Source organism: Chelonoidis abingdonii, chromosome 10, assembly GCF_003597395.2.
Source record: "Chelonoidis abingdonii isolate Lonesome George chromosome 10, CheloAbing_2.0, whole genome shotgun sequence".
Classification (NCBI taxonomy): domain Eukaryota; kingdom Metazoa; phylum Chordata; order Testudines; family Testudinidae; genus Chelonoidis; species Chelonoidis abingdonii.
In genome coordinates this window covers 4,846,034-4,870,988 of record NC_133778.1, presented here as the reverse complement: position 1 = coordinate 4,870,988, position 24,955 = coordinate 4,846,034, and the positions used below count along the sequence as shown (strand labels likewise).

Sequence of the window (24,955 nt, the reverse complement as noted above, 5' to 3'; positions counted from 1 at the left end):
TCTGGTCACTCTCAGAACCCAGAGAGAACAACAACCAAATTCTAACAGCACACACAGAAACTTCCCTCCCTCAAGATTTGAAAGTATCCTCTCCCCAGATTGGTCCTCTGGTCAGGTGACAGCCAGGCTTACTGAACTTGCTAACCCTTTACAGTCAAAAGAGATATAAAGTACTTCTGTTCTATTAACTCCTACTATCTGTTTATGACAGACAGAAATTAAGAGGCCATAAGAATGGCCATATTGGCTTAGACCAACGGTCCATCTAGCACAGTATCCTGTCATCTGACAGTGGACAATGCCAGGTGCTTCAGAGGGAATGAACAGAACAGGGCAGTTTATTGAGCAATCTATTCCCTGTCCTCCAGTCTCAACTTCTGACAGTCAGAGGCTTAGGGGCACCCAGAGCATGGGGTTGCATCCATGACCACCCTGGCTAATAGCTGCTAATAGACCAATCCTCCATGAACTTATCTAATTCTTTTGTGAACCCAGTTATGCACTTGACCTTCACAACAACCCATGGCAAGTTTATTTAAGATCTACACAAGCTCCAGCAGATACCCTGCACAACCCCTCCAGCATGGGCCTCACCTAAAAAGTCCTACTCTGACCCTCAGCGCTATGGCCTCGGAGCCTATTAAGTAATAACCCAAAATGCTTTTTGTTTGATGATGAGTCAGGCTCAGATGTGGGGGAAGAGTTAGGAAGCGCACAAGATATGACACAAAGTGAGGAACTGCCAAAACCATGTCAGCAAGAACAGAGAGAAAGTCCCCTTCAGTCTCCTGTGGGGACTGAACTTGGACCTCAAAATCCAAAAGCATTACAGGAGCAGACCACTGCCTTTGGAGGTTCTCTAGTAACAGAATTTGAACTCTTTTTGCAGTGCATCCATCACAAGGTGGCAAAAGGCCCACACTGGTATCCAGACAGGTTACATGACACTTGATACATCTCTTAGCTGAGTACAACTTATAACAGCAGGAGTTTAACCCTCCATGTGTGTTTGGCATAGGGAAACCCCTTCACACTGAATAGTTCTGGCATCTTTTGGAAGATTTTCAGCAGCAGGGGGTAACATCTAGCTCCACATACCCAGTTTAATCCAGGATAAAGTCAGTGTTAGAGGAAAAACTCCTAAGCAGCGTCTCTGGGATGGAGAGATGCTAGAATAGTTTTGTATTGGTGGCATTAATGACTAGTCAACCCCAGTAGGAGTTTAGCTCCTGACTTTTGGAACAGCTGAGAAATCAGCAGTGTGTGGCCATGAGGTTTTTGTTTCAACTGTATCAGGCATAGCTTGCAGATCTCTTTGTAATGCCCATGCTGCCAGGTGGGGAACAGGCCTGGACAGGACACCTAAGAACTGCAACCTTTAAATGATGATATTGAGAGTGACAGGACAGCTGCTGTAGGAAAGGAGGCAGCAGCCCCAAGACAGAAGGTGATGAATATCCAACAGGTTGAGGAGAAGCAATTGGAGGTAATTACTTCAACACATTGTATCAAGTTTCCTAATGCAAATAAAATGTGTTGTGTGGGAGGCGGGAATTAATGACACAATCTCCTGACTTTCCTACTTTCAGATTGGAAACACTTGTAACTTACAGCAAGTCTATTGATCATTATCAGTGTCCAAGGAAAGTCAGAACGCTCATTCAACGCAAGGCTCATAAAAGATGGATACACTTTTAAATGATTTACCCAATCCCAGTTTTAGGATTTGAAAAAGAGGCCTCATTCAGGGCTCATTGTTTCTCTCTGACTGGCAAAGCTGCCCCAAAACAACCTCATGGGCTGGAAGAAATTAAGGATATTTATTTTCTTGAGGCTTTGCAAGATTTTCCATAGCTTTGATACTCAATGGGCTAAGGTATTTTGTGACACAGACACCCCCCCACCCCAGAAAAGCAAGAAGATGTCAAGATTGCATCATGGGTCTTATGTATTAGAGGTCAAAGAATTCCATAGAGTTCAGTAACATTATGGTATAATCAACCATGACCATTATAATAAAAGCACACATGCACGATAAATAAACACACCGCTATCTAAATCCTGCTTGTGGCTTCACCATGATCAAGAGAACTTGCAGCAAGAATTTAGTACGTGATTTGTAGCACATCATTATGTCAGCACAGTGCATGAGTTAGAGCATGGGGCTACAGACATACGCTGCGGTGGCTTAGAATCGCTCTTCATTAGGCTGGCCCTCCAAGCCTCATCTAGCCCAGAATTTAAAGCTATGTTGGGAGACTATGTTAGCGAAGACATCAACACCGCACCTTTTATTCTAGCTTCAGCAGGTTAGTTCACCACACTTCTTTAAAACAGTTCCGCACCCAAGGCTCTCACTCTGGGCTAATGGTGTCACAACCTCACTGACTAATAGGCTCCAAAGAAAGTTCTATTCAACCCTTCTTAGCAAAGGCATTTCAGATTATCAACAGATAAGTATGCCCAGTGGTCTGTGATGGGATGTTAGATGGGGTGGGATCTGAGTTACTAAGGAGAATTCTTTCCTGGGTGCTGGCTGGTCAGTCTTGCTCACATGCTCAGGGTTTAACTGATTGCCATATTTGGGGTCGGGAAGGAACTTTCCTCCAAGGCAGATTGGCAGAGGCCCTGGAGGTTGTTCACCTTCCTCTGCAGCGTGGGGCCCGGGTCACTTGCTGGAGGATTCTCAGCAGTTTGAGGTCTTCAAACCACAATTTGAGGACTTCAATAACTCAGAGATAGGTTAGGGGTTTGTTACAGCAGTGGGTGGGTGAGATTCTGCGGCCTGCATAATTGTGCCTTCTGACCTTAAGGTCTATGAGTCTACGAGAACATTAAAGACCTGCCTCAGATGACTGCCAATTCGTTATACATGCCAGTAGTTACCAGAAAAGCAATTTATAATTAACTCTTGAGCTGAAGACAGGAGATGCAAAATGATGCTGTTTTGCTCCCAGTGCACTGGAATGAGATAGTCAGCTCGATTTTGCTTTCAGCCTCAATTTTTGATCAAAATACATAGGATGCTGTGCATTAGGGGTCTATAGATCTTATTGAAACCACATCCATCTTGAACAAATGCTCCAGTAACACTCAGTTCTCAACTTGTTTACAGACCTCAGCGTTATCTGGTACAGCAGAAAAGGCTTAGCTTGGGTCTTGGAAGACCAGGAGTCCAATTCCCTGCTCTGCCACAGACTATCTGTATGACCTTGGTCACGTCACTTAGTCTTTGTGCCTCAGTTCACAAGCTAAACGCTGAAGATTATAGTAGTTCTCTACCTTAGAGTGATGTTGTGAGACTAACTTTATTAAAAGATGGTGAGGTGTCAATGGGTGCCATATAAGATACATATAGGTTTGGCACATTTTATTGTGTATATTTATACTAGTCCAGAGACATGAAGAATCAGTCCCAACATCTCAAAGAAAGATAATAGCACAGAATAACAGCAGGTTATTTTCCTTGCTTCACTGCACTGACCAATGCGCTGGAGGTTTTATATTTGTCTTTAAAAGTCTGATTCTCAATTTTTCAACAGATTCAGAGATCATTCCCTGGAAACACCCAGCAGTAACCTTTACTAACACCCCATTTTAGCTGCTGTGATGCCAGTGGTGGATAGGTTAGAAGAATCACCCCTGCCAGGGCTTAAAGGATTACAGAAGGTCAAAGTGACTCATAGGAATGCATTGTGGAATCTGACAAGGAACACACTTTGGATGAACATAAGAAAGGGACATTTTTGTGTCTGAATCTGTCAGTCTATTTGATATATTCAACTCAGGGGAGAAATGCTTTAATGGTGTTGGCAAAAAATAACATCCCCAACCTTCCTAGCAACAGGCTGATTGAATGTGTCATCAGCTTAGGAAAGCTGGTTCAAAGGGAACACTCTCTGTAGTTACTTTCCTTTTGTTATACAGCTGCAATAGGAAGCCAAGTAGGAGAGCCATGATGTGATATTGTTATGTCAGTCGCAGGAGATATAGAGGGAGCCCATATAGATAACTGGCTCTGGAGTCAAATAATAAACATGTCAAGGTGGACTATAGTGTCACTTTACAAATTAGATGGAGAGGTGATTGGAAATACTATGCTTTGGCAATAGTCCCATAATCAATTACACTGAATAAGTTGATTATTTGTATGTAGTATTTATGACCTGTTCGAAGGCAGTCAAGCTTAAAGGCAAGTTCATCTATGGTGTTACTCCCAGGTCTAACTCCTGCAAGGACAGTGAATTCTTTTGTCTCCATGGGGGAAAAAAAGGGGAAATCACAGTGTGTATTTCTAAAACCTGATTGAAAATTGGAATTTCCATTCTGCTGAAAATTTCTATATTTCAACGTTTATTTTTGTCTTCAATTGAGAGGTCCATGTTGCAATGCACCAGTTCAGCCAGAAGGGAGGCTGCAGTACATCCTGGGACACGTAGGCCAGGCAGGCAGCACAGCATATTGAAGAGACTGGGGACATGAGTTGCCCAATTACAACTCCCATGAGGCAATGTGGCAGCTCAGCTAGATACAGGTGAATGTAAACCTGAGCCAAAACAAAACATCATGATTCAGTTCAACAAACCCAGATGTCTTAATTTGGGATGACCCAAAACAAAAATCAATTTTGGTTTGATGTTCCTGATGGAAAAACTGAAAAGTTTGGGATGGAAAAAATCTTTTCTGTGGAAAAGTTTGATTTTGTGGAAACCACATTTTCTGTCAAAAACATTAACAGAAAATTCCTGACCAGTTCAAGTTGTTTTTAGTCCAGTAACTAAGGGGCCAATCCAAACCTTATTAAAGCCATTGGAAAGATTCCTATTTACTTCAATTTAGCCCATGCACATATGCTGTAAGATAAATATCCTTTTAAGGCCTGATCCATTGAAGTCAACAGGCGTTTTTTCCATTGACTTCAAGAGGCTTTGGATCTGAGCACCACTTGCCATCTGCAGATTCTGAGTCCTGACCCCACTGCCTTCTCCCACAGAATAAAGGGGAGGAAATTCTGCAAGTAGAAGCTCATCTGAAAGCCCCAGCATGGGAAAAATCTGCAGAAAGAGAAGCATGTAGCCTAGCAATATGAAAATAGAACACACCAGCTTCGATCTTCCCTCACATATTTTTCAGTGCAAGTTCTCAGTCACTAAGTAAATCAGGCATCCTCTGACCCAAGAAGCCAAAGCCATTGTCAAACTCATTTTGCCAAGATACAGTCTGAAAATAGTATCTTTAGCTTTCTCAGCAAACTGGTAGAAGCATTACTTCCCATTCCAAACTGGAACACTGTCATGTGGGGAGACTAGAATGCTGATGTATCCTGCTAAACATAAGGGTTGAAAATCTCAACCAAGATTCCTTACCAGGACAAATCAGTTGAAGTTCAGGTGATGAATCAATGGCCCAGATTTGTCCTTGTGTGCACGTTTCAATGATAATATGAGTGACACTGAATAACAGTGAAGCCAGTATCCTCAGGAAGTGACCTGAGTGCCGATGAGAAATTGACTTATAATTCCAAACAGTTATTTGGTGCCCATCATCATGGTGTCTGGGTCGGAACTTTTCAGAAGGGCCTAAGGGAGTTCATAGAATCGGAGAATATCAGGGTTGGAAGGGACCTCAGGAGGTCATCTAGTCCAACCCCCTGCTCAAAGCAGGACCAACCCCCAACTAAATCATCCCAGCCAGGGCTTTGTCAACCTGGGCCTTAAAAACCTCTAAAGATGGAGATTCCTCCACCTCCCTAGGTAACACATTCCAGTGCTTCAGCCCCTCCTAGTGAAAAAGATTTTCCTAATCAACTCCCCACTGCAACTTGAGACCATTACTTCTTGTTCTATCATCTGGTGCCACAGAGAACAGTCTAGATCCACCCTCTTTGGAATCCCCTTTCAGGTAATTGAAAGCAGCTATCAAATACCCCCTCATTCTTCTCTTCTGCAGACTAAATAATCCCAGTTCCCTCAGCCTCTCCTCATAAGTCATGTGTTCAAGACCCCTAATCATGTTTGTTGCCATCCACTGGACTCTTTCCAATTTTTCCGCATTCTTCTTGTAGTGTGGGACCCAAAACTGGACACAGTACTCCAGAGGAGGCCTCACCAATGCCAAATAGAGGGGAATGATCATATCCCTCGATCTGCTGGCAATGCTCCTACTTATACAGCCCAAAATGTTGTTAGTTTTCTTGGCAACAAGGGCACATGTTGACTCATATCCAGCTTCTCATCCACTGTAAACCCTGGGTCCTTCTCTGCAGAACTGCTTCCTAGCTACTCGGTTCCTAGTCTGTAGCAGTGCATGGGATTCTTCCATCTTAAGTGCAAGACTCTGCACTTGTCCTTGTTGAACCTCATCAGATTTCTTTTGGCCCAATCCTCTAATTTGTCTAGGTCCCTCTGTATCCTATCCCTACCCTCCAGCATATCTACCACTCCTCCCAGTTTGAATGAGTTGGTCATTCAATTGCCATTGGCCTTTGTAAAAGTCTTGTCCTGGATTCCTCCATCAAGTGTGGTCTTTACAATCTTGAGAGGAGATTAAACCCCATATTCCCTTGCTGCCTAGTTATAAATCATCTGGAAACCAGGATATAGTCATATGGGAAGGCTTTGGCAAAGTGGTACATCATGCATCTCTTTCTAGAAGTGGCTAGGTTGGTGCTTTCTTGTCTTTTGCAGGTACCACATTCCAGAAGCATGAAGCCAATAGTAAATGCAGCACAAAGAGAGCTGGCCTCTTTGAAGTGACCACGGCAAGATAGTGAATACCAGAGCAGGTGACCTAACACCCCACCCACCCAAGTGAAGAAAGGAACCCAGACGGACAGATTTGTGACAGCCTACATCTGCAAGAGTGACTAGCGATGTTGGGTACCCAGCCTGAAACCTTGAAGAAGCTTCATTCTCAGAGGGCACGTGCCCCCTATTGTCTGAAAATGCCCTTGTCAGGGGAATTACGATGAGCATCCAGACACTGAGGCATCCAAAGCCACTAATCATTTTTGAAAATTTAGGCCTATGCCTCTTAAAGCAATGCACATCTGGCAAGAGCAAAACAGATGCACTACCAAATAAAAAAATGCCTTCAACCTGAATGCTGGAATAAGACACAGAGGAACACAGAAATTTGGATACATAGTGAAAGGATTTAGGCATAAGTATTTACAGGAAAATGCAACCAGCAACACAAAAATCACACCCATTGGGAAGCTGCCTGCCATGAGGAATCAAACAGCACCAGAAATCAGAACCGCCCGTGCTGTGCTGAGTTCTCTCTCAACTCCCTGACAACCTGCAAAGCCAAACCAAATTAATATGGTTTGGTCTCATGGAAGAAATTTCAAGACTCAATGGCAGAAATGACTCATCTCTTAATACACTTATCCTATACGTGAATGTTTCCGGAGCGGTTCACAGGAGCCCAGCCATGCTCTCTCTCTCTCTGTCATGAACTTTCCGTAGAGATGCACAGAACTCGAACAGTGCTTTGAATTGTAATCAAAATGTAACCCTTGAGTTCTTTGGAAACCGGTTATTACTGTATTAATATGTGGCTTGGCCTTTCATTTCTGGAAACCTGGGTTCAAATTCTGCTTCAGGTCCCAAGCTTGTGGGGATTGCTTGTAGATCTTCATCCACCTCACAAAGCCAAGCTACAACTCAAACTAACAGACAGGCTCTGCTGAACGAAACAGCATAGCAGAGATGCTGAAACGCAGAGTGAGGGATGGCATGTTAGGGAAGCTTGGGCAGTGCCTGGTTTTAAGCAATTGCGGTCAGACCTTCAGAAATACTTAACTCACTCAGAGTAGGACAGCACAACATTACATGACAACCAGTATTGGCAGCTGCCCAGAGAATGCTGGAAAATGGAGTTCTTTGTTTATCTACACAATGCAAGGAGGACAGGCGGAGCAACACCAGCTTCCCTGTACATCCCTGCTATGGTGACCAGATGTCCCGATTATATAGGGACAGTCCCGATATTTGGGCCTTTGTCTTATGTAGGCTCCTATTACCCCTCTACCCCCGTCCCGATTTTTCACACTTGCTGTCTGGTCACCCTAGTCCCTGCCAACACGTCTCACTCTTCTGGCCAGGCTCCAGCAGGGGAATGGATTTATATGGGACTTCTCACTGGAGTAAGGAGAGCTGGATTTAACCTTTAAGTCATACAGAAAGCAGAGACCTTTCCCCTCTATAAACAAGGACCCAAAGTTATAGAGAATTTCAGCTCCGTCTGCGTTTAGCCACAACGCACTATAAATAAATCAAGGGACAAGCCTGTTCCACTGAAGTCCCAAAGCGCCCTACACATGGTCGTAGCAATAGGGGAGAGTTCACGGGAGGGAGCTGTCTCTCTCCTACTTCCTGCCAAAGGGGAAGATCTGTATGTCAAGAGCCCCTTTCACATATGGATTTGGGGGACACTATCTGGCTCTGGATTGGGGCACAATGCTGCAACCATAGTTCACAGATGTTGGGTCTACTGAAGCCTCTGAATCGTAAAAGTCTAACAAGTAAGGATTTGAAGGATCAGTCCTTTAATGGAGAAAAAAAGGCAAATTTAAAGAGAGACAAGCTGTCCAGACATCTTCTGTCTGTTCTCTTCAGTTGTATTTTCACCAGCTATATCCCCTGGAATGAACACTAATAATAAGCAATGATGTAGCAACAAGGGACTCAATCACTGGCAGTGAAAGTGAATGCCTCGAATAGCACAAAGCTGCACTATTCTTAAGAATGACTCTTCCCCAAATACAGTAAGACCAGATCACCGTGCCCTCCAGCTCCGCAGTCTGACCCCTCCGCATTGATAAGAGCTGTCAGACACTATCTGCTTTTGTCAGACATTCATCTAATGCCTCGGGGACTCCTTTACTTCCTGCAAATCTGGCAAAACGAGTCCTACTGCATACAGATTTATATGAAAATACATCAAGTTCTTCCCTCTCCTCCCGACACACACGCACACAAAAGATTCCAATTCACAAGTGTGTATGATCAATTCTGCATGAAGATGCACAAAAGAAAATCCATTGTGTGATAGAGGCATTTGCTGCAGGAGTTTGAACTGATTCTAAGTTGCAAAAATACTAAAGTAAGCAAAGAATTTAATGCTACCTACTCCTGCTTTTATGGGAACACGAGAACCTCAGCTTTTGAGGCCCTAGCCTTCAAGTTTGCAGAAAAGCGCTGCTTGAAGATGGCATGACACCGAAAGGTTCAAAAACTAGAAGACAGAAAATAAAAGAAATAAAACCCAAAGACTTTTAGCCAGACTCATGATTTTGAACACTTGGTCTTACTATTATTGATAATTTAATAAAAAGAGACTAATTCTCCATTTTCACTCCCCAAATGTGAGTCTCATACCTCTGAGTAAGAACGGATGCACTGTCACTGTGCTAATTAATAAAGAACGCTAGACAAGCTAACTCATAAACTCCCTTCTTACAAAGATTAATCCCAGATTCCCATTTAAAAGTGATCAGTCAAGCAGCTCATATCACTTGCCACAAGAGCCCTGGGACCTTATGCTAGAGAGAATCTTGCAATGATCTGTGAGATCATTTTGATGCTTAGACTGAAGGCACATAAACCGAGCTCCGGAAAAATTACAGGAGTGTACAAAGAGACACCAAAGATCTCCATATTGATGATGCATGACTAAAAGAATAGCAAGAGGAAGAGAATGATAATAGGAGAGATAAATCATAATATACTTGCCATAATTTAAGGGGGTAGAGGGGCAGCAGTATGGGAAGTTAAATAACCTGCCACATTTACAATGATGCATCTGATTTCTGTGGAGGATGGGATACTTTGTATTGTACAAAGGTTTGTGTATAAGAGGGCCATATAAGATCACCCTGCTTTTACTGAATATTAGTGGAAGAAATTTCCATTTTTCAAGAGTGATGGAAGCAGGCAACAGGATGGCGCAGGATTGGTAACAGGCTAAGAAGCCTTTTGCCATTAGGAAGCTTATTTGTTCAAATCTAGACCAGTTAAATAGTGCCTGGACATGGATATTACCTCACTGCTGTTTTTACTCTGAGAAAGTTACTATAGGATATGCTGATATTTTAAAGCAAAAAAGCCAAAACATTTCATATCGACTTAAATCCAGTATGAGACTATGTCAGAAAACACTTAACCCTACTGTATAAGTGGCTTTAATACGTATACTTGCATATTTAGGTCCCACTCCGGCAAACATGTATGCACCTGTGTTGAGTTTGTAGCACCGGGGCCCCAAAATTCTCTTTCCATATTCCATACGTCTGCTGCCCCTTCAGGTAAACGAATGAAATATATTCCCCAAGCAGATAAAATACCTGCTGCAGTCAAAGGGAGCATTATCCAGGAAAGAATCACAGTATCTGTACTTATACACAAAGATTAAACCAAGGCGCTTCAGCTGGAAATTTTGCTCATACAAATTTTTCAGTAGAATATTGCTCTCCAGTAGCCATTCTGTGCCCAATTTCTTCCTGGCTGGGCCCTTCACAGCTCCAGTTTATTCTTCTGTTGACTTTTCATGGTGCCTGAAGTCTAGATCTGAACCTTCAGAACCACTTGACGTATATGGACTCTCTCTCTCTCTCTCTCTCATTAGGTATTTCTAAAGCATCTAGCATGATGAGGCCCTGGTTTCTGTTGGAGCCTCTAGGCACATCTGTCATAAGTATTAAAAAAAAAAAAACTGATTGGATGGAAGACCTTTATCTTTATCTAAAGGTTTTAGAGCTGAGTCCAGGCCACTTAGTTCAGATCCAGGTCTTGAAGCTGAAGTGTGCTCAGAGCTGGCCTTGGGTTTGAGCTCATCTCCAGTGGTTCCATTTGTCAGTACAAGAGAGCCAACAGATTGCATTCTGAAGATGCTCGAGGGTTTCATTACCCACTTCTATAAACATGGATTTGTTTGGGTTTTTTTTTTAAATGCTGTAGTTCAAACAGGAATTCATTCAGAGAAGTCCTATGGCCTCTGAGATCAGGCTACATGATCAGTGGTTCCTTCTGGTTTTATAATCTATGAACTTGAGAAAGCCAAGAGAGGAGAGGACAGTAGGAAGGAAGCAGAAGATACAACAGACGACAAGATCATGAGGCAAATGACACTTCCCCACTCCAGACTCTCCAGCTCCTGTTCTTAGAGCCCTTAGCAGATGTATTTTGTTGTTGCTGAAATCCCCAGAACTCTTTTAGAAGCCTAGATACGTGAGAGAAGTGCTACACAAGTGTCCGTCAAGGGGAAAACAAAACAAGAAAGAAGGAGGAAACAGTGAGTTGTAGACCACCATTGGTGGGCCCTTGAATAGGGGCACTGTGCTTGACTCACTGTGACTTTGAACAAAACCGGAGTCATACAGCTATTTGTCAAGTGTAAAAATGCACCAAAGTTGTGAGAACATGGCCCTTCTGTATAAATGTGTCAAGGACTTTCTGTGGGGCTGAACTGAGACCCCCTGATGGATTGTTGTACTATAAGTGCACCATTGTCCAAGGTAATAAAGAGACATCTGGTCAATTCTCTTTCTGAAAGAATATTCTGGCTCAAGTAGAATCACATGATCAATTCCACGTATTATGCACAGACTAGACTGCCTTTATTTCCAAAGCATTTCCAGCACTGATCTGTTATTCACCGGTTGTCACTTACAGCTCCTGTGCTTTCCAAATCCAGCTTCCAATCTGCCCTCAAAGGGCTTTTATCCAGACATTAGATTCTTCAGTAGTCACACATCCAGCCAAAGCTGTCAGTGGCCCCACTGAATTTTTTCCTTGAGTGTCTAAAAGACAGTAATTTCCCTTTAAAAGAGTATTTGTATTTTTACAGCACAAACACATGCTGCCCCATTTGCAGAAGAGGTAATAGACTAATGTCAGTTACTTGCTAGAAGACGCTTCCCCAGATGAAGTGCATAACAGCTAACAAAAGCATTCAGATGAACAGCGTAAAAGTGACACAAGCCATTGTAAAAACCCAAGGATTGGGCTTCCTGAGAAGCCAGTTGACCACTTCAGAACTGAATTCTTTGCTACCATGTGCAGAATGCAGCATCCTGGGTTCCTAAACAGAATATCCCACCTTTCTTCATGGAGGAGTCAGAGCCTAGAATCTCTGCATTTGTAACGAGGAGTCGCAGTATGGGAACGTTTTCTCTCTTCAGTCCTTATATGGTCTCCATTGCTAGAGCATCTGAACATTTCAAGGTCTAATGGATTTATCCACACAACACCCCACATGGAGCAAAGAAATACGATTAACCCCATTTGACCGATCGTGAACTGAGCATCGACTTGTGGCGGAGCAGGGTCTTGTACCCATGCCTCTGGCTAGTGCACTAACTACTGGGCTATCTTTCCTCTGAGAACCCACCTGATAAACACGCATCTAAGAGAGCCTGAAATAATGATTTAGATGCTTACAGACAAGACCACAAAATAATTCAAACGGATAAAGGCAGCTCATTGAGGGGAACAAGTAGCTTTTGTTATAACAGAGCTTTTGACCAGCAAAACTTCAGGTTTCCAAAGAACCACAGGCGTGGCCCTCCAGATGGCACAGTGCATTCAGAGCAGCCCATGTTCATTGCCTCAGGTTAATGTTCCAAGCTGGCAGGAGCTAGGAGTGCTTCGCTTCGCTCTGGGGAAGGAAGTTTCTCATCTCTGAGCTCTGGTGACCTCTGTGGCTGACTCAAGGAGCTGTATTGATGGGCTCAGGTCTCTGGCAGGCACCTCATCGAGTGCTCCTGAGCTAGGGGCAGTGTCGCGGACTCAGGACCAGAGGATACTGGGAAGTTTCCTGACTGGGGAGAAATTCCAGAGTGATTCAGGGGAAAGGAGTGGGCAGGGCCTGCTCTAGGTTTTTTTGCCACCCCAAGCAAAAAAATTTGTGGCTGCCCCTCAGCCCTGGGCTCTCACTTCCCACACCAGTGCCCCCTCTCCCCTCACCCCCGTGCTGCCCCAGCCCTGGCTCCCCCACACCAGTGCTGACTCCGTCCACTCCTCTCTCGCCTCCAGCTGGTCCGGCACTGGCAGGTTTGGGATAAGTTGCGGGGCTCCCAGGCTGCGCCTCAGCCCACAGTCCCTCCAGCCAGGGCTCCCACCTTCAGAACTAGCCGGGACCTGGGACAGCAGAGCCAGGGGACCGCCCCAGCTGGGGGCTAAGGAGCCAGGGCAGGGTAGCCGCAGAGGGTGTAAAGCCCTGGAGAGTGGGATGCGGGACCCGCACAGCAGCACCCCGCCCTCTATGGCCCCTGTCATAAACAGATAGTTAAGGGTTAATGTCTCTTTTACCTGTAAAGGGTTAAGAAGCTCAGTGAACCTGGCTGACACCTGACCAGAGGACCAATCGGGGGACAAGATACTTTCAAATGTCGGTGGAGGGAAGTCTTTGTTTGTGCTGTTTGTGTTGTTCATTGTTCGCTCTTGGGGCTAAGAGGGGCCAATGTGCAACCAGGTCTTTCTCCAATCTTTCTGAAACAGTCTCTCATGTTCAAAAATAGTAAGTGCTAGCTAGAAAAGGCAGATTAGTCTTATGGTTGTTTTCTTAACTTGTGAATGTGTATTTTGCTGGAAGAATTTTTACCTCTATTTGCTGTAACTGTATCTTAGGCTAAGGGCGAGGACGTCCCTGTCTATCTATATAAGCTGAAGACCCTGTAAACATTTTCCATCCTGATTTACAGAGATAATTACTTTTTCTTCTTTAATAAAGCTTCTTTAAGAACCTGATTGATTTTTTCCTTGTTTAAGACCCAAGGGGAGGTCAACTACCCAGGGAGGTGGGGGAAAGGAGGTGGGGGGAAGGTTAATTCCTCTCTGTTTTAAGATCCAAGGAGTTTGGATCAGTGGAGTCTCTCAGGGTAACCCAGGGAAGGGAAAGTCTGGGAGGGGAAGGAGGGAGAATGGGTTATTTCTCCTTGTTTTAATACCCAAGGGGTTTGGGTCCTGGGTCCCCCAGGGAAGGTTTTAGGGGACACGGAGTGTACCAGACAATGGAATTTCTGGTTGGTGGCAGCGCTATCAGATCTAAGCTAGGAATTAAGCTTAGAAGGGTACATGCAGGTCCCCACTTTTTGGACGCTAAAGTTCGAAGTGGGAAAAATACCTTGACAGCCCCACTGCTGCTGCTGCTTCTGGCCACCCTGCCACAGTCCCTGGGCAGCTCGGGCCGCTTTGCCCAGCCCCGGCTGCGGCGCTGGGGGGCAGCTGCCCTGCAGCGCCTGCAAGCGGCTCCGTGTGTCCCGCGGGGTAGCGCCCAGCCCGAGTGTCCCCCACTCAGAGCCTGCCCGGTCCAGCCACAAGGTGCGGGCGCTGCTCCCACCGTGATGTGAACTGCAGTGGCCCCAGGGCACCCACACACACAATGCACTGCCCCGAAGCAAAAAAAAGATGCCCTAAATGCCGCCTCTGAAAATGTGCTGCCACAAGCATGTGCTTGGTTTGCTGAAAGAAGAACAGGAGTACTTGTTGCACCTTAGAGACTAACAAATTTATCTGATCATAAGCTTTCGTGGGCTACAGTCCACTTCTTCGGATGCACAGAATGGAACATATGACTAGAGTAGGCCTTGGGAGTGGGACAGTGAAAGATGTCTGGGCATTTTAGCCATGTGCCAGTGCAAGCATGATCTCACAATGGCAAGTAAAACAGGCAGCTCTTTGTCATTCAGCTTCTCTCCCTGTGTGCACAGCAGGCCTGAGTGCAGCCAGCAGTGGACTGGCCTATGCACTCAGGCACTCCACTCTTTGCTCTGCTGTCAGGGCAATGAGCTCAGCTGTGAAAGCACTAACAGCCCGCACTATAGAGCCATTTAATAGACCTTCCGTGGTTAGTGTATATCCCCCTCGATGCATGAAGGAATGCGGCGAGCAAAGAAAACAGGAGGAGCAAAAAATACCAAGAAAATTTTTTTTAAAATTACATAGAAGACAAAAAAAACAATGTAAATAAATAGAGGAAAAATAGATAAACTGATCAAATGGACCTGAGCTAGCCAAAAAACACCAATTAATTTTTGTGGGAAATTTAAAAAAAAATATTGGGAGTCTCTAGAATTTCCAATGTAGAGCTCCATTTTTGGTAAAAAGTTCTCTCTTCCTATTTTATTACTGTAATCCCCACCCTCGTGTAACATGTCTGTCTTCTCTCAGCTTGTCAAACTGCATTCTTCTATTGGTGGCTGCGTGAAGTGTACAGTATCTGGGAAAATATACAAGCTGTACATCAGTGATCTTTTTGTACTTTTCCTTATGAAAGATGAATAAAGAGAAAAATCACAATCCCTCTCCATCCCGATGTAAGCAGAGTCAGGATGAGCTCTACCCTGACATTTGGTGGAAAGAATTTCAGAGCGTGTATTTGCATAGCCATGCCTACCCCATCCCAGGTTGCCGAGCCGTGGGACTGTTTTGTGACAGAAATGACTCAACTTCAGTTGGGTGGTACTTGCTAAACAAGGGACATGGGTTCCAAAACCTAGTGAATTGAGAGAGGCTGGGGACAGGTATCTGTGCCTGGTGGTGCAGGCTCCTTGTGGAGCCAAGAAGCACAAGTTCCATCCCCTCCTCTCTCCACTGTGGAATGTCAAATTGATTTTTTATTTCCTTAAGACTCTATATACAGTTTACTGAGCTGAACTCACTTTAGACAAATGGTGCACTAGTACTGGGGCTCCCCTACTATGAGCTGAAATCACTAAAGAGCTGAAATTACTGAGCTGAGAGCACTGAGTGCTGTGCAACTAGTGGGGGAGCCTGAAGCTATACTGCGGAACAGAGCAGCTGCGAGTGGAGCAGTTTTGGGATGGCTGAAGCGACCACGGGACAGCTGGGAGCGGAGCGGCTGGCAGAGTGGAATGGTGGAGTGGCCACGGAGCGAGCGGAGCGAGCAGTTTGCAGGGACAACTGGACGCTTACGGGGCAGCTGGTGGAGTGGAGAGTTTGGAGGAGCAGAGTGGAGCGGCTGGTAAGGCGAGCAGTTCTGGAGAGCGGAAGCAGAACCATGGAGATGCAGGGCAGTTGGCTCTGGACCATAAGGGCCCTTTCACCCAGGCTGGGGGGAGGGACTCTACAGATAGACTCCTTGAATCTGGGGTGCATTGCCAGAGACTTTTGGTGTTGGACTTTGGAGTGATTGGAACTTAAGACCAAGGGAAAAGGACATTGGCAAATGTACTTGGGGTGGGGGTTTTGTTTAGTTTGTGTTATACTCGGTTTGTGGTCTTTCTCCAATGGATGCCGCATTGATCCTTCCTTATTAAAAAGGTTTTGCTACACTCAGACTCCGTGTTGCGAGAGGGAAGTATTGCCTCCTAGAGGCGCCCAGGAGGGTATGGTATGTAAGTGTCCCAGGTCACTGGGTGGGGGCTCGAGCCAGTTATGCCTTGTGTTATTGAAACGGAACCCCTGGATACTGAACCTGGCCCTTGTTGCCGCCAACTCAGAGGGGCAGAAGGGTTACACCCAAATGAAGATTTTTTTTACTAAAAAAGTTTAAACCAGAAAATTTTGCTCCACATGCATTTGTTTGGACCAAAAAGATATTGTTTACTTAAAACAAAAAATGTTCCAAAAGATTTCGCTGCTCTAAAGCAGACACCCATACGCCAGGAGATGGCATAGGAGGTTAATGATAAAGAACAGTCCATCCACTAATACACAGATCCGCTAGGAATTATTTTGGGGCAGTTCTCTGGTCTGTGTTATACAGTAGGTCAGACTAAATTATCACAATGGTTCCTTCTGGCTTTGAAATCTAAGAACCTATGAAAGTAGCAAAGTAGAAGTATGCTGACTGGGGTGGGGGGGTAATAGGAGCCTATATAAGAAAAAGCCCCAAATATTAGGACTGTCCCTATAAAATCAGGACATCTGGTCAGCCTAAGTAGAAGGGCTACAAGCAGGAATGGTGCCAGGGTTTTTGGTGCCCTAGGTGGGGGTCCTTCCGTGCTCCCAGCAATTCTGCAGCGGGGGGGGTCCTTCCCTGCTCCTGGTCTTCAGGGCACTTCGGCGGCAGGTCCCGGAGTGAGTGAAGGACCTGCTGCAGAATTGTCACCGCTGACCCAGAGCGCGGAAGGACCGCCCGCCGCTGAATTGCTGCCAAGGGCGGCAAAATGCCACCCTCCCAAATTGTGGCGCCCTAGGCTACAAGATAGGGTGCAAACTGCTGAGGAAGGGGAAAGGAAAGAAAATTATGGCAATCCCCAATGAGCCAGGGGCTCCCCTGGCCAGGAGGGAAGACGTTTTAGCCACTAATCACTGTTTGAAAGGCTTTCCTCTGAAGAGAGCCAGCTGCCATACTGAAGTTGGCAAGACCAGGTGGGTGAGGTAAATCTTTTATTGAACCAACATCTGTTGGTGAGAGACAAGCTTTCAAGCCACAGAGCTCTTCTTCAAGTCTGGGAAAGGTACTTCCATCGTCACAGCTAAATGCACCATGGAACAGATTGTTTAACGTAAGTAGTTAACACATATTCTAAGGGACCATTCTAGGTACAGAGACCCGTTAACACCTCTGCAGTCATAGGACAAAAAGGGGTGTTAGTGGGTAAAAGACATTATAATAAGCCATAAATCCAGGATCTTTGTTCAGCCCGTGATTTTTAGTGTCTAGCAGAGTTATGAATTTAAGCTCCCAGGCTCATCCTTTGATGGTGCTGTGCTGGTTTCCTTTGAGGACAAGGACTGAGAGATCAGATATGGAATGACCTGTCTGAGCTCATTCAAGAGCATAGTGTTTGGTTTCATCCACATAGTTATTATTGGGGCATTTAGTGCACTGGGTGAGGCACACCACATGTTGTGGTAGGCACATGTAGGATCCCTGGATCTTGAAAGGTATGTTGTGAGGGGTGTTGATCATTGTAGCAGGGGAGATATGTCTGCAGGTTTCCCATCTGTTCTGGCAGGTTCTGGTGCCACTTTGAGTTGTGTCTTGTTCTGTGGGGAGCTTCTGATGATGAACTTTGAGAGGCTGGAGAGTTTGTTTGAAGGCCAGAAGTGGAGGGTCAGGAAAGATTATGGGTTTTAGTTATATGATGATACCCTGTATGGGCTCCAGTGTGGGGCAGTAGGTGACAACTAGGAGTGTGTGGTTGGAGGGGGGGCATTATTTCTGTTTTGGGGGGAGAGATAGCTCAGTGGTTTGAACATTGGCCTGCTAAACCCAGCATTATGAGCTCAGTCCTTGAGAGGGGCCACTTAGGGATCTGGGGCAAAAATCAGTACTTGGTCCTGCTAGTGAAGGCAGGGGACTGGACTCAATGACCTTTCAAGGTCCCTTCCAGTTCTAGGAGATAGATAGGTATATCTCCTATTATATATGTATTGAACCAGGTTCTCTCCAGATATTTGAGTGGCTCATTCCATGATCTACTTTTCTTGTGGGTGTTCTTGTTAGGTGAAGGCAGTTTTGAGTATGTTAAGGTGAATATCCTGGACTTTTTACTGTGAGCATACTCTATGGTATCTACAGCTTGGCATTCAGATAGATTTCCTGATGTATTTTGAGTGGTTACTGGATCTATGAAAGTAGGTGCAGTCATCTGTGGGTTTTGTTGTATATGGTTATCTGTAGAGTTCCATTGTTGAAGCCAGTAGTGGTGTCCAGGAAGCTGATGGAGTGTTCCAGAGAGAGTTTAATGGATGGGTGGTGGTTGTTGAAGTTGTAGTGGAAATCTATGAGGGAGTTTAAGCTGTCTTAAAGGATGAGCATGAAAATATCATTAATTTATCTCACTATATCATTGGTTTTGAGGTCCATTTGTACAGAAATTCTTCTTCAAAGGTAGCCCACAAAGAGACTGAGATATTGGGGACCCATCCAATTACCCACAACTGTTCCCATGGTTTGGGGAAAGTGTTTGTAGTTAAATGTAAGATTGTTAAAGGTCAGGATGAAATGGCTGAGTTTGGCAATGTGTTTGGGCTTGGTATCTGAGGGTTGTTCGTTGACTTGTAAATATTTGAGGCAGACAGTGATGCCTTCATTTTGAAGGATGTTGGTGTATAGGGAAGCGACATCCATGGTGGCGAAGATGGTATTCTGAGGGAGGTTGTTAATGTTGCAAAGTTTGTGGAAGAAGTCAATTGTGTAGTGGGGGTGTTTTTGTGTTGGAAGGCGATCATCAGATTTTTTTATATACTTGTTTTGGATTTTTTGCACGATTTCCAAATGAAATTCCTCATTTTTTTCCTCCAGTATGTGGGAGTATGTGATGATTTCTTGTTTGGGGTGATTCCTTCTGGATTATGAGAGGTGCAGCAAGGGGTTCCTCAGTTTCTTTGAAGTCCAACTACATAACTGTTCAGAGTATTTGGAGTTGTATGTAGTGGTCAGAGGGTTATAGACAGTGAGACTTGAAGAAGAGCTCTGTGTGGCTTGAAAGCTTGTCTCGCTCACCAAACAGAATTTGGTCCAGTAAAAGATATTACCTCACTGTGACAGACTATATCCCTGTATTCACATCCTACAGTAATAATCTTTGTACAAAGTATACCTTGAAAGATATGATCAGAAAATTCATAATTTGCTGGTCAGTATTGTCCTGGTAAAGTATATGTGGCAACTTTGTATGTGAAGTTATCAGATTCCCCTGTGTGGTGTTATTAACACATGTTCTAAACCCCACAGCTCTGCCCAAACAGAAGTTGGCTAACTGATGTGTCCTAAACAAAGGAATGTGTGCTCAAGCAGGAAGGGAAGACAAAAGAAGAAGATCAAACAAATGAAAAAAAGAACCCAGCAACCAGCAGGGAACATCCTTCCACATAGACTCTGTCCGCTTGTTCTCAGCTAGAAACGTTTTTCATGAGGGGAACTGAAACTATAATAAGGAGGAACAAACCCTCTAAAGAACCCCTTTCTCTCTCGCTGCCTATTGCATTTACTGCACCTGAAGAGACAAAGGAAGTGTTCGTTTGACTGAGGGAGGGTCCTGACATGAGAGTTTGGTCAGTAATCTGCTGGATCACGAGGTGAGAAACTTTGCTTGAATCTAATACAGAGTTTGTTAAGTTAGGCATGAGTGAGCATTTTATGTTTGTTTTTCTTGTAACCATTTCTGACTTGTGTCTCATTACTGGTATTCACTTAAAACAATAAAACGAGTTAGATTTTAGCTGATCCAATGTGTTCAAGTTGAAGTGTCTGGATAACTCCATTTGGGGTAACAAGAGATAACAGACTCGGTGTATTTGTATTGTCCAGGAGAGGGCTGGGCAGTACAGGACATATGTTTCCAGGGGGAAAGCTGAGACTGGGAGTGTGGTGGGGTCACCCTGGGCTAAGCTTAAAAGCTAATAAGAGCCAAGGTGTGTCTGGCTGGCTACACACAGACAGAGACACAGCTGGGAGTGACTTACATGCTGGAGGCCATTTGTGAGCAGCAAAGCAGTGGAAAAGGAACCCCAGGTTAGAGGGCAGGGGTGATACAGCTACTCATTAGTCTGGATTGTGTCTTAGTATGTCACACTCACTCATCTCATCTCTCCAATATTCTGGGACCGACACAGCTATTTTGGGACCGACTGCATACTGAGGTTGCCCATTTCAGCATGCTCTTTGCCGGGTGTGAGGAAGACGGGTGGTTTTGCTCTGTTTTTAGAGTCGTTTCAACCTTAGCATTGCCACACACGAACTTCCCAAGAAGTACCATGTTCCAGCCAACTCCCTTCTCTTATATGCTGTTAACCATTAGCCTAACATCAGCTCTGACTTCATTCTGCAGACAGGAAAAGCTACACCCACTTAGAATGCGGCAAGTCTAAACTGCAACAATTTAACAAGCATGACCGTTGTTTTTTGGGCTGCGTAACAGAGAGAGGCAGATTCCTGAAGTAACACAAATGTACAATGTCACAGCCTTTGAGGCGAACACAGACCAGCCTGTGCTACAAAGGGTCTGTTTTGTACCGTTTTGTTACTGGCAGACTTTCAAAAAGGGAAAGTGCAATCTTAAAACCAGCACAACCATGCTCTGGGAGTGAGGAGATAAATTTGCTAAGAATGTGTGAGGATGATAAATTGTACCTTGGGTAAAGCAGCTGAAACGTTCATCACTGCAAGCAGAAAAACTATCCTGAACCACTACAGTTTTATCAGAGAAATGAAGACTGTTTGGTTTGGGCTTTTTTAAAACCCTTTCCTAAAGGACGAGGCGGGTCCTGGAATTTGTAGTTTGTGACAGATAATCTGGGTGTTTTAATGTTAACGGCAAGAAGGATCTGTCCCATGTCAGGGCTCTTTAGCCCTGGCCAGGAAGCACCCCATGAACTTCTGGATTTGAAAGGGAACAGAGTCTGATTGTGCAAGTGGACGAGGTGATAGCTTTTATTGCTGAGAATTGAGTAAAGCTGTAGCTGCCTTAGACTCCGTCCCAGCGGAAGCCTCACATGCATATGGAGGAGAGACCTCAGAGCCTCCCGCAGTGTATCCTGGCACAGCCTGAGGGAGTACAGAGTATATGTGCATGCTAGATAGCTTGAGCAGGCAGATAACTGCTGGTGACGCTCATAGACTCAACTAGCAGAGGGAGGGGAAAGCTGATTGGCATCTAACTCTGCCAGGTTCCTCATTTGCTTCAAACCTGGGGGCCACTCATCAGCCAACAAAATAGTTTCAGGTCCCTGAAACCATCAATCTTTTGGTGGGGTGGCAGGGTTTCCTTGCAGCTGCTGAGATGGAAGCCGCCATGGGAATGGAGATCTTTGTTTGCAACTGCCAGGCTTATGGGTGGAATCTGTCACCCATAAGTGGAGGGAAACAAGTGCCCAATTCCCTCCCACCGCGCACATCCCCATCAATTTTAAAGAGTTCCAGCGCCCTCCTGGAATTTAGTGGTGCACACGCAGCAGCACGACATTAGTGACATGAACACAACACAGATGCAAAATGGGTCAGACCCTCGCCTCACATCTTGTGTAACCATTGACACCAGAGCAAGGTCAGTGTGAGTCGGTGCCAACTCTGATCTGCCAGCATGAGGCACAGATGCAAGTCCTCAGCTTGTTTGGAGGAGATTTCTGTGTTTGTTCAGTTAGCTCCTCCCTTTCATTTTCCCTGTCATTCCTTCCAAATGTTCCCATCTTTTCCTTCTCATTCCTGTTGCGGTCAGTCCATGGGTCCCAGTGCAGAAATCCCCCACAGGATTACACTAGAAGTTGCACTGGCTTCACCAGTGGGAATGAACTTGCATTCTGGCCTCCCAGGGAAGGGCTTTGAGGCCTGGTGAATTGGGTACAGACAGCAAGAGGAGCCAAGTCAAAGGTGTCTCAGGAAAAACCAACATGGACAGCCCACTACCCCCATGGACATCTTTCCCTTCTACACTGCTACCTAGGCCCCACCATGACAGGAAGGTTACACTAGGAGCACTGACAGGATCCTCTTTCTGAGGAATGTAAGCGTCTCACTGGGGAGATACTGTTGCCTGCATTCAAGAGCATAGACTTCAGACTGGACATTGGCCATGTCCTGAGGGCCCCATGCCACAAAGAGACACTTTCACATCCAATAACTCCCACCCTACAAATCTCAAGCCACCCAGTGGGCCTGGAGCAGGGGTTCTATGGGCTCCCAGGGGGGTGGGAAGTACAGCTGATCTGAGGATGACAATGTGATTTCACTGCAATTTTGGAATCTTTGAACATTGTTTTTGTTCCGCATTGGAATGAAACCAACAGCTTTCAAGAACATTCATGAGAACAGCGTTGGGTCAGCACGGGTCAGAGCAGAACCCGAGTGTCTCAATGCAAGAAGGCAGGTGTGTGCATATACTGATGATTACGGCACTGCACTGGGAAATGAGAGACCCAGATTCAAGCCCCTGCTCTGCCTGATTCAGAGCAGAGTTTTTCCTCACAGATCACAGACTTCAACCTGGGTCTCCTGCATCCCAGCCTAGGGCTCTAACTACCAGTCTCCAGAGTGTAAGAGTCATGTCTCCTCGTTCACCTTCAGCAGAAGTGTTCCAATTAGCTGTAGTGCCACAGATCAGCTGCTGATCCTCTGCATCACGCAGGAGATCATTGGGGTCCTTTTCGTCACTATCCCCCATATATATTTCTCCCTCTTTTTCTCTACTCACTCGCCATGGGGAGCTGGACACATTTTATCCCCCCTGCTTCAAATCAGCCCCAATCTCACCGTTAAATTGAATTCTGCACTCGTTTGTAAGAGATAAGGATCTGGAAACTGTCACGGAGGTTGTCAGGGCCAGTGACCCCACATCCTTTTAATCATATTTGGTAGGAAATTGGCCCCAGTGTGATGCAGTAAAGTTACAGTTTCACTTGACAGAGCCTGTGACTAAGAGTGTAATAAAATAAACCCCAAAGAGAAGCTGGCTTGCTGTCATTAAAGTGAATGGTAGCAGAGACTATGAATTGCCCCAGGCATGGCTCCTACTTCCAGCCCTCAAAACCTCCTCCTAGAGCTCACAGATGGATCATCAGCTACACATGTGCCATAAACACAGCAGCAGCTCAGTGACTTCCCTGCAATATAACAATACAGCAGGCCCCCGCCATCGGGTTCAGGGCTTCTATAACTCTGCCAGAGCTCAAACAGAGCTGCCGCAGAAAGGCTTTTAGAGAAAGGAAGGGGGAAGTCATCAGTGCGTCACAACTGCTGTTTGTTTCAAGCTCTAAGGGCAGACAAGAGTAAGAGTGGGCCAAGCCACAAGATCTGGATCCAGATTTCCAGCACCGTAGAGTTAAGATCACAAGTTCCAGTTTGGGCTTACTCCTAATAATTAGGGCCAAAAACATTCCCTGTGTAGGCTTTCCACAGACAAAGAGCAGCAGACTCCTTGAGAAGGGGCTTGTGGGACTTACTACTGATTGTTTCCATCAGAGTTTGCCCCTAGTAGGGCAAGAAAAGATTTCAAGCCATAGAGTTTGACAGCCACCAGCCCCTAGAGACCCAGTGTACAGAGCTGTGTGGTAGCTGAGCTGTGCCTTGCAGAGCACTATCACCAACCATAGCAAAGAGGCAGACTACAGAAGAACAGAGATGAAGCAGCTCTATTTAAAAAAAATCCAGGGTGGTTATTACTTCTATAGACATTAGATTGCACATAACTATCTGCCACAAAGTACCCAGTAATCACACCCTAAAGCCAGTCGATATACACCTAGAGTCTGCCAAGTAGGAGGCTCCTTCCTACCTGTATGTCCCCTTTCAGGGCTTACCACCTAGCATTCTTCCCAGCACAGCAACCACCATCTCCTTCCTCAGCAGCATCTTGCCTATCAGTGACAGAAGACTAGTGCCTGCCTTATAAAGAGTCCTAGACTCCTCCCATTCCCAACATGCTTTTCTAAAGGACATTGACAGCTAGCGTCCCTTCCTTGACTCTTTCCCTGTGCTGTAGCAACACCCTGATTCCACTCTCCAGAGACAGATACACTTCCCAGGGCCTGCTTCCTAGCCTTTATCCTGAAACCAAACAGTCCCAGCCTGGGGTTTAATGGTGCCCTGACCCATGCTTCTCTGAGGGCTCCATCCTTCAGGGCCTGATACGAACAAACACGTCTTTCTCCTAATTCTTGTCAATTGTCTCCCCCATCACAGGCTCCCATTGTAACTTGCCTTCTGAATGGCCTGATCTACATCAGTGTCTTCATTACCAGTTGCCCTCAGACACGCTTCACATCACAACAGGGGAACTAGGCTGAGTTGGTGCTGACAGATTCTCTATGTTTTTTTTGCCTAAGCCCATCAGAGTGGTATCTGACTGCTTGGCTGGGGCCTGAGGATAAGGATGGTGCTGTCACCTCCAGCCCCCACCCTTGGAGCCTCATGGAGCACATGGAGAGATCCATCCTTCAGATCCAACCATCAGAGAGCATTTGGCTGAAGGTGACCACCAGAAGCAAAGTGCATGGCCTTATGGGTAGCAGACCAGTAGCTTGGGAAATACGCTGATATTTCT

The 24,955-nt window shown here is 45.4% G+C and overlaps 2 long non-coding RNA genes across 3 annotated transcripts in view; one reads left to right on the top strand and one right to left on the bottom strand.

Moving 5' to 3' along the window:
• Nucleotides 1-20,145, top strand: part of LOC116836452 (uncharacterized) — a 56,082-nt gene extending 35,937 nt beyond the window's left edge. For both annotated transcript variants that reach the window (XR_012656612.1, XR_012656611.1), the window contains one exon: nt 19,654-20,145. This is a non-coding gene — a long non-coding RNA (uncharacterized LOC116836452). The remainder of the gene's footprint in view (nt 1-19,653) is intronic.
• On the bottom strand, nt 14,918-15,316 carry LOC142047347 (uncharacterized). Its single transcript, XR_012656593.1, has 2 exons — nt 15,246-15,316; nt 14,918-15,202 (listed from the first exon to the last, which is right to left on the bottom strand). It is a non-coding gene; the product is annotated as an uncharacterized LOC142047347 (long non-coding RNA).
• Nucleotides 20,146-24,955: the final 4,810 nt, after the last annotated feature.